Genomic DNA, 15,193 nt, shown 5'->3' on the forward strand with positions numbered 1-15,193 from the left:
AGTAAATCCCAAACAAGAGAAGAATCACTGAACCTTCCAGGAATCTAACCCAGGACAGTACCGGCCGCTGGGTCAAGAAGAGCAGAAGGGGGGAGTGGGGATAGTTTACGACGCTGAAAACGCCCCGAGCCAACTGTGACGTCACGCGCGGCGCCCCTCAGCCGCTCGTCCGCCCACTACCGAGAGTTGCAGTAATAGCGTTACATGGCCCCGCCTACAGCGTGCGTGGGATATTTAGTTTTAGGGAGGGTAGTAGGAAGGTTGGGGGGGGGGGAGAAGAGGAAAGGAGGGGAGGATGAAGGTGGCAAAAGGGTCGTCAGCGCACAGGGATATCTGCAATGCGACTGCTGCCTCAACGGCCTGCGTCGTCGCGCTGTTTGTTACGCGCGGGTCCCAAACCGAACACGCCGACAAACTACAACAACGACGACGGCACGCTTGTTAAGGTGGATTCAAATTTGAAAGAAAGAAAAAAAATAATTGTAACGTAGAACAATGATCGTGCGGACAAGATTCGACCGCCATGTTTCGAACCTACTGATTCACAAATACGCATATTACAGCCGTGCGCACAGGAAGGATAAGAATAAAATTTATTTTTGCTACGGACGAATGGCGTAACAGCCAATGTAATTAATGGTGTAATTTTTGGCGGGAGTTGGGAGATGTATTTGCAAATCGTCGTTACTATCTAGGTAAGTGTCTTACGTTACATGAACTAAAAAAAAAAAATATTGAAAATGTTTTTAGTTTCCTTAAATACTGTAGAATAAAATTGTCTGCAAAACCTCATATTATAATTTACGATTTGAAAATAGAATTTACAGGCTGCTGGTCAGCTGTCGTGAGAAAATTATTATTAAATTTGTTATTTACTAACACTACAAAAATATGTTAGTTTCATCGCGAAATTCCATTGGCTAAAAGTACATCATAAAAATTCAATTGTGAGCCAATTTAGAACAGTTGAACTGCACATGTGTGTGCCTAGCCTGCTATGCACTGACTTAAGTTTATTCTTTTAAATTGTGAATCCATGTTTACCGTCTTGAACTTCTCCCGCCTCCCCCAGGGTTCAAAATGTATTTTGTAGCATCAAATAATATTTATACAAAGCCATCGCTTATTGCACGCAGTTTCGTCAAAGTTCAACATCTGCTCTAAAAAAACAAAACAAAAAAAATATTCAAAACTTTAAATCGTACTACAGCGCTGCCACATTAACAATGTTAACAATATTTTTAAGTTAATCACTTATTTATTTACTGGTAAAAGGAAATTGAAAAACAAGTCCGACCTATACCCAGCTGGAGGTTGTGTGTATTTAATTTATATCTTGGTATATAATTGATAAAATCTCCCTCAATTTCTGTTAGCATCTTAAAACGCAATGTTGCATTCTAAAAGCTGTTACTAGTCGCCCATCAAATAGGTTGAGATTATAAAAAAATAAACATTTAAACTAGTTCACCGCTCTGTAGATTTTCAAATTATTAAACACATTTTATAGTTATTATTTGATTTACTCGGTCATTACTGAGTAAGACCATGGGAGCTTGGAATTTTACAGGACAAGTTTTCTCTCAAGAATTTTCACTGATTAGATACATTTTACGTAAACACGATGTTTAAACGGAATATAAAATAATAACTCAACTAAAAAAATATTTAAAATAAAATGTTAGTAAACCTTTTTCGTCTATTAACAGATTTTATCCTTCATACGGAGCAAAAATGATACATTCAAATACCCTAGTTGACAAGAGAGACGACATGAAATAATTAAAAAAAAAGCATTAAATCATAAAAAAAGTACCTACTCTTTGCCGGGTGTTAAAATTAAATCTCACAACCGTGGGAATCTAGGTCTACGCTCGTCCATTGAGTGCACTTTCCAAACCAGTGCAGGAAAAGGGGGGGGGATAAAAAAAAAAGGAAGGAAAAGTAGCATGAATCAAATCCTTTGTCCGAAGCAGCATCCCGCATACACCGGAGTGAAGGCATGGGAGGAGAGACGTCCATCTGCTTCCTCGCCGATTTCCTCATCCATCGGATTTTCCCGTTCCCATGTTACCCCTCCCTCCTCTGCCCCTTCCCAGTTCCGTCCATCCATTCCGGCGAAAGAATTGGGTACGATGGCACAGAAGAGAAAAGGAGGGTAAAGGAGGGGTAGAAGAGGAGGGGAAAAAAGGTGCGGCGTTGAATGCAGGGACGGAAATCATAATAAAAAAAATCCTGACTAAGAAAGCAAACGAAACGTGGGCCGCGATCGAAATTCGGAAACCGATAACCAATAACTTGTATTCCGTAAATGGGTTTCAGTTGTTCCCCGGCGGAAGGAGTGCCGAGGTGCAAAAAAAAAAAACTGAAGGACTAAGGTTGGAGGATGTAAAAGGATATCAGAATCTCGACGGGATAGTCGAGATGAACGAAACCTCAACCGTACGGTTGGCAGCAGCGTAAATTACCAAGAGAACGCATTTCGCGGATCTCTCGAAACGAACATGGATCTAGGTAGTGAATCGTACACTACAACACATAAGAAGTTGGATTGGACTCGGCATTTTTTTCTCCCAACTTGTAGTTTTCCCACGTGCTTGTCTGGGAAATAAAAAGCTGTTGAATCCGTTTGCAAGTTAATATTAAAAATTTTCAAATTTTATTTGTGGCAATGTTAAACGTGAAATAAATTTTTATGTTTTAAATGTAATTTTAATGCCACATTAACATTTCGTGATCACAGCAAATTTATTGGTGTTCTTACAGGAGTTCACACTGCCGCGGTTGAGAATCTTCCAGCCTCAAATATGACAGTTCAACTTTGGTCCACGTATCCTTCTGCCACTGTTGTTCTTCGAACAGTGCTAGTAAAATTAATATATACTTCTTCATGTGATTATTAGTGTTCGTAAACCAACAACGATTTTTGAATTGCAAGTGGCAGTTGGGAATTGTACTACTTTCGAAAACTGTAAAATTGTATACAAGTTCGCATGACACAAACCACGCTGGCTTACTCGGAGGTAACACGCGCTGTTCCCGGAAAGCATAAAAGAGGTATTACAAGGAGTAGAAGGGAAAATGGGGAGGGGGGGGAAGACCAGGAAGACTGTGACATTGCCAACTTCATCAAAAAGGCGGCAATGATTTAAAATTGAACCCTTTACAGCTGAGCGTTAATTCCAGCCCTAATTGAATATCGTCGTAACTTACGTCGTTGCGGGCTTAGAAAAAAAAAGTAACTGCGCTAGAGTTTATAATTTTGAAATGTTACTTCCCGAGATTTATCACAGCATTTAAAATAAAAGCGCCAGAGAGGGTGGGGGGAGATTACTTTGCACCAGCAGCCGCGGGCGTGGGACATGTAAATGATTTAGCCGGCCGCACGTTATATGGGATAAGTTCCAGCGCGCAGAGAAAAACAACAAGTATTACGGCGTTTAACCGCGGAGGAATCGTAAAAAAAAACTTTCCTACGCTTTTTTTTACAGCCCATCACATACAAAGCGATCGAAAGTTGCCTCGGCACCACAGTTTCCGAGTTGCCGCGACATAAAAACCCCCCGCTCTGACGGAAACAAACAAGCGGGAGGAGAAACACGAGGGCACCTCTGCGTTCATATTTCACGAGGAATTAACGCTTCGAAGTGACGGGGTGTGACCTGGAATTCAAAAAATTGCGGCACGGGAACACTTGCGGCCCTTCCTACACGTTTCTCTCCAATTTACAGTATAAGAGATGCTTCCGCTTGCTCGTCAGAGGCGCAAATTAAAACCTGCTGCCGCAGAAATTTACTGCCGTGTAAAGAAGAATCATATCTCGGCACCTGAATTCATCACCTTGAAAGTGATTCAAGTAAGTCTACGTTTTTTTAAATAATAGAAAATGTACAGACTTTTCAAATTACATAAACAAGAGATCGCAGTTACAAATAACGGAATCTACGCCAAGATACGAATTCAGAGTTTCGTTATTATGTTTAAAAGTGGATGTATATGCAGACGGAATAAGTGCGTGGTATGCTACAGAATAAATAAGTTTTTTATGTGTAAACATGTTAGCTCTCGATATACGGCATTTGGTAGTAGTAATTTCGCGAAAATGGATCGGAAGCCAATAACGGAAATGTGACACAAAGATAGCGGACCCACGTGTAGCAACATAAACCCATATATAGTCACTTTCGTAAACTTTGAGGTACATACCAAACGTATTGGTGTGTCAAATGAAACTTTATGAGAGTTAAACTACTCCGGAATATATTTGGTAAACTAAAATGGTCATATTAAAATGAAATCTAGAGTTTTAAATATCTAAGAAAAATGGCTTTACAATCATCATAACAAACATTCTATTCCTAAACTCCCAATAGGCTTAATAGCACCGCGTTAGTGCGCGTGTTTGTAAACCTCAAGGGACGTGATTCAAATAACGACACTGTGATTTTTACTTTTTGAAATAATATTACAATGTAGGCTATAGTAAAAATGTCAATAAGGTTAAGGTTTGTTTGTAGAAAATATTTCCAAGCTAATTTCAGTAGTTTAAGCAAAAAAAATATATACAAACATATACTTAGTATTATAATGTGTGTTTTAAAATGTTTCAGGTTAATATTTTAGTAACGTCATATAAATATAACTTATAACGTGTACGGAATCTTTATAATATTAAATCTTAGTGAATTTTAACAAGATGGACAGTATTTAAATAAAAGTCCGTGCCAAAAATCAGATTCAATGCCAGGGTTTAGGTTTTTTATCAAGTCTTTTTCGCTTTTATTGTAGCCGTTTCTATTAGTAAAAAAAATCCTGTTGTTTCATGCTGCTATTTGCGCTTGATGGTGGCAAGAAACGTTAACACTTCAAAATAATTTTTCTAAGTCCACGTAAAAAAGTAAGTTAGCATAATTTAAGAAGATAACCATAATTTTACAACGAAATCTGGATAACTTATCAGTATTCTTCTTCAATTAAAGGCAACTGAGTTTTTAAAAGCATTTTGTTTGTAATTTTTTATTTGAATCATTTATCCACGTTACGCTGTACGTCAAAGCACATTCGTACTCTAAATTTTAAAATGTTATAGTCTAGAGTCTTTAACCGCTAGGAAATTATAACTGCATGTTCGACGAATATCGGCTTCGAAAAAGGTTCCAAAGCTATGCTGTGTGGTATGTCGAATAAAAAATAAATAAATAAATCCGTAATTAAGGATGCGGCGAATAAGATAGAAATCGGCAAAGAAGGGGCGCCCCCCCCCCCTTGAAAAAAAATTGGAGTGACTTCGAAATCTGTCCACCCCTGCTAAGCCTTGTCCAACTACACCTTACACCCCTGACGTTTAATCGCCGCCGCGTGCTAATTACAAAATTGCGGGTAAAACCTCTTTACTTTTTTTTTTCACTTTTTTTTGTCGACCGCAACCCACGTCACAACACCGACTTCAACCTCCTGGACACCCCTATCCACTCCCAGCGGCTTCACTTCATTCTCGAAAGATTAATTGCCCTTTTTTTTCCTCGCACGCTTGAAAATGCCCTGGAACCGCTATAGGGACTGACAAAAAAGATGGGGAATTATTTAGCTACGCGTGAAGCAGAAATATCCTGTGACCCGTAAACGTTTTTAATCGTTGATTAAGCGTTCTTCAAAACTTCGGAAAAAATTAACTAATTCAACAATTAGGAAAAAAAACCGAACGCTCGATCGAGAAAAATAATAGACGATAAAACTTCTTGTCAGCCAATCTTGCAACGAATAAGCGTGATTATCGCGTTGTGACTGGTCTTTAGAAGTCATGGACTCACCGTTAGTCCTCCAGACTATAGAATGGCACAACTTTTGTAAGTTTACAAGGAATCTGTTTGGGAACTACATATTTTCAAATATATTTTACTGTAGAGCTACAAGTGAAAGATTATACATTTCCTTGAGACTTACAAAACGTAGGATGCTTTAACTCTTAATTCGGGAGAATACAATATTTTTCTCATTCATATAAACCATTAATTAGCTATACCTATGTATTTCACAGAACTACATTGTGCAATTAAAATGTTATGTTTAAAGACTTAGAAGTAAATGTTGAGGCGACTTGTTCCCAAATAATGTAACACATTTCGTAACGTAACACATTTTTGTTTACACTGTAAGGAGTAAATTTTTTTTTGCTGTGATTTTCTCACTAAACTTCAGTCAATGACAACGCTTCTATAACTCGACTTGTATCAGTTTTAAGTGGGATTTTTCAAGAAAGTTACACGGATAGATGGGTGCAACTACTAAAACGAGCCGCAAACAACTAAGTGCTCCTGCTCCGGCGCTCAAAACGCTCAAACCATTAATGGCTCCGTCTACCAGGGCACACATACGGTGCGCAGAGCTTCAGGAAAAACAACGCGATTTCAAAACTACTCGAGATAACCGAGTGGGGTTTGCTTACGAAAAACATTTAAGAGTTCGCTGAGGACCGAAAAGTACTTTTGATTTCGCATTAAGTTTTTAAACTGTAGTTTTAGAAGAGTTAAAATGGCTAAAGCGCATGTTTTCACAGTAATTTTTAGGCATAATACAACCGGTACAGATTCTTTAAAGCACTTAAGGGACTTGCATTACACCTTTATATTAATTTCCCCGCAATATAATGTTACGGTCAACGCTCAAATTTCACAGTTATCCTGTGACGACTAGAAGTCTGCGCGGCAGTTCAGAGCCTTGCGCTTAGAGGCTATACCGCGCTGGAAGCACCAGCGAGCGTCGCGCTTATCATCCCGCCTCACTAACACACATACACCCCTGACGAGGCGGGCCCCTCAAGTCGTGTAAACATACAAACGAGGAGCTGTGGCGAGCATCACAAAGTTCATCTGCGCACACACTGTTAACAATTTTCACCATCAATTTACGAATAACGCTGGTTACAATTTATCGCGGAATCTTCGTAGATTTGCGGATACCTTCGTGTATTTACGGACACAGAGTTCGCTTACTTAGAACATGGCTCCAAAATAATCATCTTGGTATATTAACAAAACATTCAAAAACTGGTTAAGTCTACAGCGAGAACTCTTTTATTTTGTCCACACTGTGTTTAACTTTGTTTATAACGAAACATACCACTCGGAAGTAGAAATACAACGTAGTTTCTACGAAAATTCAGATACGTACTTGAAATTACGAACAACTCTTCGTTTATTTAAACCGTCCTTAAGTTTACTGTGATTTCTAACAGTGTACATATCAAAACGACCTGACTGTTTTATATACTTAAGCGTGGACAGAAAGTCTACAAATACTGTGTGAACCAATTTCAGGAATTTATCAAGACCCTGAAATAAAATTTTCTTAGGACACTGGTATACACAGACCTACGACATTCAAAATTAAATATAATACGTAAGATATGTACTATTCGAAAAAAAACGTCAATTTTTTAAATTACAAAGCTAAAACTATTTCACAGAAAATTTTCACGTGTTTTAAGTGGACAGTGTCTAAAACTATTTATATTTAAAAATGTCCGCATGAGAAGGCAAGTTTGCAAACGACTGCTGAAGTTTCATGAAATCCAGCACCGTTTCTGCTAGTTTCCGGACTTATTTTCAACTTTCATGACCATTTCTTCAGTTTCGTTACGTTTCAGTGGTCTCGGACCGCGCGCGCTGGCCGCTCAGTGCGGACATTTTGGCGCGACACTGACCGGCTTATTCACCCACAGGGTGCGCCAGAAACGTGTGTCGTGGCGGACGCAAGCTGATTCATTGTTGATGTTATAAAATGTCGCACCGATTCGGTCTCCAAGCAGCAAATGTTTATTTAATTTCTACGTTATTAGAACGCATTTAAGAATATTTTTATTGTTAAATATGTAAAGTTAACTTTATGAAGCGCATACGTATAAATTGGAGTTTTAGTCGTCGTTAACGGTTTTTTCAAATTTAGTTTTTATTTAAAACTCGACGTTTGTGTAAATAATAAATGTGACGAATGCAGTTATGAATGTAGATATGTTGTAATAAAATAACACTGTATGAAATATGTTTATGTTTAAAATCTATTTCCTCCTAAGTAAGAAGTTTCATTCCCCCCGCACTTAGCAGCTGTGGCGCGTCCGTCTCACGTTCTCCTCCCGCCGAGACACGACCTCTCGACAGGTTTCCACCCCCCCCCCCCCCCCCAACACACCCAACAAGGGGCTTCCAGACACACGGCGAGCTGAAGAAAAAGCGATTTAAAAAACCGAAAACAGCTACGCCCTGCCAAAACTTCAGTGATGATAAAATTATTTTCGTTATGTGTCCGCACAGACCTATAATAAAATTGCCCTAACTTAACATAAACAAAACTTCAAACTTACCTGGCTATTATTTTTACAATAACAGACTTATTTTGCTATTTTCTGAAAGAAATAAAGAAAATGCAGCGTCCGGCATTCTCGTAGCTGGCGCGTGTGTGTGCATATATATATATAATGTGTGTGTGTGTTGGTGTGTGTTGTGAAAACTTCACCACAACTTTGGATACACCGTTTTATAGTAGGTATATATGACCAAACTGTAACACCATTTGAAAAGAAAATTTATTTGACTGTCCGGGTAGTGGCAAACTGGAGCATGACATTATTTCTACAAATTATTAACGATAACTGGGTAATTTCCACGACTTTTAAAAGATTTCTAGAAACTTTCCTGACTAATTCCTACTTCCCTGTACTTCCCTGAATTTCCAGAATGTGTGAAGACACCTAGGTTCGGCTCCAGGCTACACCCATTTATTCTATTCAATACCAAGCCTTTTAATTTCAGAGTGCACCACGGCCGATACCAATGTCGCATCGGATAAACACGTCTTGTCCTTGTCTACACCGGGATGGAGTCGTCCAAGACGTAACAAAAAGCACTGTCGTGCAATCATTAAAGTAGCGCAGCTGTGAGTGCATTTCCAACCGAGTCTACTCAGCTATCTAACGAATACGCGGAATCCTCGTTTCTATACTCATTAGTGATAGACAAATTTTGATGTCGCTAATAAATGGCGTGCTTGCGGCTACGAAATTATAGATAGGGAGTATTTGAAAGTTTTTTTTTACACAAACATGTTTTTTTTCTCTCTCGCACGACTCCGCAAGGGGTAGAAGTCAGGCACGTTTACCTCTACACCCCCGAAACCTGGCCTAGTCAGCAGTCCGCCCCTATCCCCCTTCCAACCCTTTTTATACTTTCCGTCGCAAGCGCGGGGGCGAAATTAAAAGAGGCCGCGGAGCGGGTAGGATTAATTCGCACCCCCTCACATCCAGCGCACCACCCACGAATACGGCGATTGTGCGTGAGGGGCGGAAGGGGAGGGAATATCCCTCCTGCATGCCCAGCAGACCCCAACACAGCGGGGAAGAATTGGAAGAGGTTGGGGGGGAAACGTCGAGGAAGGGGGGGGGGGAGAGAGGTGGCAATTTATCTCTTGTCCGACGCTGCAGGCCGGCCGCGGTAACAACCCCCTGGCGCCCCCGCGCAACAAGGGCCCAAGCGAGCTGAGTCCCGGGCATGACGTCAGCTCCGGCAACGTGCCGTCGTGGTGCAACCAGCTCTATACTTACGACACAAGCGAGGGCGTGCGGCAACAGTGCGACTACATAAATATTAATGGATAAATTGTTAAAATATGTATTATATTACCAAAAAGATTTTTTTTAAAATTTGAAGCACTGGATGTTTATTCCCCCCCCCCCCCCCCCCCAAATCTGTAAAATCATTCAAAATATTTTTTTTTCCCAGAGAAAACAAAGTTATTTTCGATTTTTATAATGTTGGTACCATATGTATTAACCAAATACATTGGCCATACTGGGCATACCGTCAGCTATCTATCGGACCAGCGTGACAACAAAACCAGGTTATCACTTAGTTATCTTGGATCTGTCCGGTGTTAGTCTATAGTAGTGCATTTGGAACGATCCCTGCTCGTGAGGCTTCGCGAGAAACGAGAAACGCAAGAGAGAAATTCTGCAATACTCAACAAGCGCAAGAAAACTACAGTAGTTTACAAAACAAGCAAGTCGCAAGCACCACCAACCCTACAACTTTACACTGTAAATCTGTATAAAACATGTATAACTCTGGCTTTTTTAAAATAAATAATAAGAGAACCACGTGAAAATGTTATTACTTAAAAGAGCCATTTGCTTTCACTGTGCGATAGTTTGAAGTGAAAACGTGATGCATGTGATTAAAAGGAAATTGTAGCCTTTCATATACATGACGTCTGAATCTTTAAAAGTTCCAGAACGTTTTCGAAACGTACGAAGTTGAAAGTTGGTCGATGCTCGTTGCATTTTTTGCGTTTTGGTGGTTTATGAACGGGTATTTCAAAACGTCGTAGTCACAAATTTTGTCACCAGTTGTTTACTTAGTTTTATAACAGGCAGTTAAAAAGTCATGCTAGTGTTAACAACTATGATTACTTGCATGAAATATTACAGACAAAAAAAGATTGAGCATATATAGTGACAAAAATTTGCAAGAATATATTTTTATAAAATTTACATCAATAAATTATCAATAATAGTAATAATGACATTTGAGACAGATTCATAACGTCTTATTAAACGAGCTAGGTATGAAATTAATAATAGCACCTACGAACGAGTAGTGGTGTAAAAGTAACAGTTTGTGAAATGTTTGTGAAATGTTTGTGAAAGTTTAGCGTGATCGACACATAGTCTACACTAGGCACATGACAGTGTTGAATTCGCCATCTGACGAAGAGATACTGAGAGTAGATTTTAAGAAAAGATTTCAAAAAGTCTTAATTACAGATACAATAACTATAAATGTCATTTCAATGGAAGAGTTAGAAACATAAAGACGCTATTTTGGATTCAACAGTAGACAGCCCATTATATATCTTAGCTCTCGGTAGGATGGCATTAATTAGGAGTAATTTCGTGAAAATGGAACGGAAGTCGATGAACGGGAATGTGACACAAAGATTGCGGACGCACGTGGATCAACATAACCCGTATATCGTCACTTTGGTAAATATTACGGTACATACCAAACGTATTGGTGTCCCAAATGAAACTTTATGATACTGAAACTACCCTCGAATATGTATACTTGGTAAACTAAAATAATTATAGTAAAAAGTAATCTCAAGTTTTAAAATACCTAATAAATCTGGCATTATACTCAATATAATTCATATTATCCTTCCATATTCATAAGAGACTTAGTAGCACAGCGGAAGAGCGCTCGCTTGTTGACCTACAGATTAGTGGTTCTAATCTCGGCAATAGAAAAATATTTTTTTAAAATAAAATTATAACATAATAATATTGTATAATTATACTGTTGAATCACCTCAATTAGGTTAAGGTTTGTGTGTAGGAAGTATTTACAGACTGATTTCAGTTGTTTAAGAAAAAAAAATACAAACGTATACTTAGTGTTATATATGTGTTTTAAAAGGTTTCAGTTTAATATTTTAGTAATGCCATAGGAGTATAGCTCCTAATGTGTATGGAAACTTTATATTATTAACCACTTAGTGAATTTGAAAAAAAATGGCCAGTATTTTAATAAAATTGTACCTTTTGTAAAGCAGAGCACTCACTGCACACGATTATAGATTATCAGAGACTGTAAAATAATGAATATTGATATTTGAATATATCTATTTTTCGTCATTCTTAAAAAATTAATTCAATACTGAACGCCAATTATTCGACAGAAACAAATTTTATTCTTTGAAGACAAACACTGTCAACTTCGGGCAATTTAACTATGCTTTAGGTTACCATAAGACAGTTTCAGCATTACAGGATAAAAAAAATTCTTTAAACTTACTGTATGAAGATCATTCTGAAATCTGCCCGTTCGCGTTCATTGTAGATTTATTTTTGAACTTGTGCATTCATGCCGTTAGGTGTCGAGAGGCCTTGCATGCCTTCCGTGTCTGTTGATATTACCTCGCCTTACCAACGTTATCGTGATGGGGGAAATCGGGAGAGCAATTCGCAGCTGCAAAACTCTACATGCCGCATTGCTTCAGACTCCTTTCCACCCAACACCTTAGTAGTGGGAAATGTTTCTTCAGAATGCTCTGCCGTACCTACGTACTGATAAAATACGCCGAAGGTTTTTAAGTCTTTGAACGACTCACAGCATTAATTAAAAAATATAATGTTCTGACTGAATATTGCGTGTTCCACTGTTTAAAATAAATTTTATGTTTAATTTTTACTGTCATATTTTACGTAGAACGTTCCAGTGCAAAAAAAAATTAATTTGAGAATCATAATTTTTTACAACAATAAATAGAATAGCGGTGTAGTAGTAGTAGTAGTAGTAGTTTTTTTTTTAGAAATTTTACTTTTGTTTTTATCTTTTTACTGTACCTAAGTTTTCACTGACGCGTTTAAAACCTTTTTTCAGAAAGTTAGGATGTGGTTTTCAAAACTTACTCTAAACATTGTATGATGTAAACATTCACCTAAAATGCATTTAATAAATAGTCTTTAAAATGAATATGATACTTAAAAAATTATGAGATCTGGGAAACAGGTCGCTTAGAGGAATATCATTTATCGCAGCCGGCCTAACGTCCAGGACATCTTTACACTGTCAAAATATTCAACCTAAATAATTTATATAAAAAATAATCGTTACAAATTATTCAGTAATCTTCCAAACTACTGATATCTACGTAAATTTACAAGCACGCAGTTTACATACATTCAACACAACTTACAAGAATAATGTTATAGTAATTAGCAATAAAAAAAATTTTTAGTGTACATTAAAATATCTGTTACTTCACGTCCACGTAGTTCGTACGAAGCTCCAGTTATCTGGAGCTACGCATAGAACTCTTTCTTCGATTGTATGTGATGTATCATTTGTTGGAAAGTCCGTTAGTGTAATGACATTTCTGACAGTGTGGGTCTTGAAAGTGTTTCCAAATAGGTTGTCAATCACGCAATAGCCCGGTAACATTGAAAACTGCGTGCTTAACGCGGCATTTCTGTGCAGGTGCCGCTTTCAGCGGAAGAACCCGCGGACCCTCGTAACACACGCGTGATTGGTAGAGACCTGAAAAATTCGCGGATTAATTTCGTGATAGTCTAGAATCCAAAAAGGTTTGCCTTTTTACTGCATAAGTGATTGGGCCACAGTTTATCTGAATTATACTCGGCCAATGAAAAACCTTAAACAAAAGAAGTATCGAATCACTAGCGTCCCAGTTAACAGGTGTCACGAGTCAGTAGCCAATGAGCAGATTTAATTTTCCCGAGTGCACAGAGGATCATGGAGTATATCCTACAGGTCATTGAAATCGCGAATTTTTCCGGTCTCTAGTGATTGATTTCCTGCACGGCGTCTCCGATCTGCGAGACGTCTCCGATCTCAGAGACGTTCGGTCGTTCGACAGCGAAGGGACGGCAGTCGTCTGTTTGTGAGACGCACTGATTAAATCCTTCCGAGTCCGGGGCGTCGCGTCGCCCCCGCTGCGTCTTACGACGGATGCGCCATCGGGAAGCTAAGTGAAACGATCAATCTTGTTCTGAAGGAGGACAGGTTCGCGAGCTGATACAGAAAGAAAAAAAATACCGACGCGAGGCGGGGAAGCGCCGAAACATTGGACTCGCAGTTCGCATATCTGCCCGGCTGCATCAGGATCTCGGTTTACCCCATTTTCACCGAGATCAATCCAGAAAAAAAAAAAATCCTGTAACGACAGCTTACAATGCAGAACAACGGACCATAGCAGATTAAAAATTAATAAAAAAAATAGCCAACAAATAAATACGACTATTTTACTTACGTAACCTAAATAGAGCATTAAACTGGCGTGAAACTTCGTACGCGGTATATTTCGCAAACAATTTCCAGAAATATTTATCAGTTTGGTAATGACATCAAACATAGTTTAATTTTTGTCGTTTTAAACTGTGTATATGGTGTAGCAATGATATTAGAGTAAAACCATGCCAATTTCAGCAACCCACTGGATTTATAATTCTATTAATAATTCATGTGATGAGATTAATACAGAAATATATACAGCATCATTTGAACATCGTAGTAAAAGTACTTACTACAAAATAAATTAAGACTGTATAAGTTTTCGATTCCGTATAATTTACACTATTTTTATAAACAAACAAAGTCTCACATTTCTGCACGAACTCTACACCGCAACTCTAATAAATCAAGATCGATGCTTAAGTTTACGACGGACCATACAGCTTATTGCAACGAATAATCACTGTTTTTATTATTATGCATTCTTGAAAAAAAAAAGCATTATCTAGTTTGCGGCCGTCAATTCTTACGTAATGGGCGCTACTTATATTGCGACTATTAATTCACAATAGGAAAAACTTGGGAAAACTTTGAAAAAATAATCTTATTTCAAGGATAATGACTTAAAAAAAAGAAGTACTATCACAAGCTTGTTTATGATAACATTCAAGCGAATGAGTGCACAATTACAGAAAAGTTCAAACTACCGCGAAGCACTAGGCTGTATGTCATCACCCAAGTGAAAGCATACTGCGAACCAATTCCAATTTAAAACTATAATTCCAGGTAAAAAAAAAAAAAAAGACAGACCTAGCACCGTACATGAAACAGCTATTAGCGGATTGCTGCGAACACTACAGAGGGTAATGTTCTTGACAATCGATCCCAAAGTAAATATTGCATCACAAAATAATTTCAGTAAACAAAAAAAAACGTTGCATTATTTTCCCATTTCTCTCATACGAAAGTTTTACTCTTAAAATATATATATACATTCGACATTTTGGTGAGGCCTGTCCTAGAGCCTTTGAGTTCGCAACCGTAACCAACCGCGGACTTGAATGCTAGCCTGCAGAGGGGAAATGTTTCGTTCCACGTGTGCCGTACATCGTGCCCGACGGCTGATAAGTTTCTCCGGGGCCACGCCGGGGAAACTCGGGCAGAAGCGGCAGCGGCGCAAAGCGTTAAATTACCGCCGGACCCGTCATTTTGCGGTGCGTTAGCGCCGGAGCGGGCCACGGGGCCAGATGGGGGGGGGGGGGGGGAAAGGGGTGGTGGGGAGAGGGAACGCAGAAGGACAAATATGTGAAACGCGAGGAGCGAAATCCTGCGAAAACAAACACGTGAAAGGCTTTTATTCCATCTCTATCTCTCTTTCTCTCTCTGTCACA

At 38.7% G+C, this 15,193-nt stretch overlaps 1 protein-coding gene across 5 annotated transcripts in view; it reads right to left on the reverse strand.

Annotated features, from left to right (window-relative positions):
- Positions 1–15,193, reverse strand: part of LOC134530757 (RNA-binding protein Musashi homolog Rbp6) — a 1,338,028-nt gene that overhangs the window by 276,957 nt on the left and 1,045,878 nt on the right. The window lies entirely within an intron of this gene.

Source organism: Bacillus rossius, chromosome 3, assembly GCF_032445375.1.
Source record: "Bacillus rossius redtenbacheri isolate Brsri chromosome 3, Brsri_v3, whole genome shotgun sequence".
In the NCBI taxonomy this organism is placed as follows: Eukaryota; Metazoa; Arthropoda; class Insecta; order Phasmatodea; family Bacillidae; genus Bacillus; species Bacillus rossius.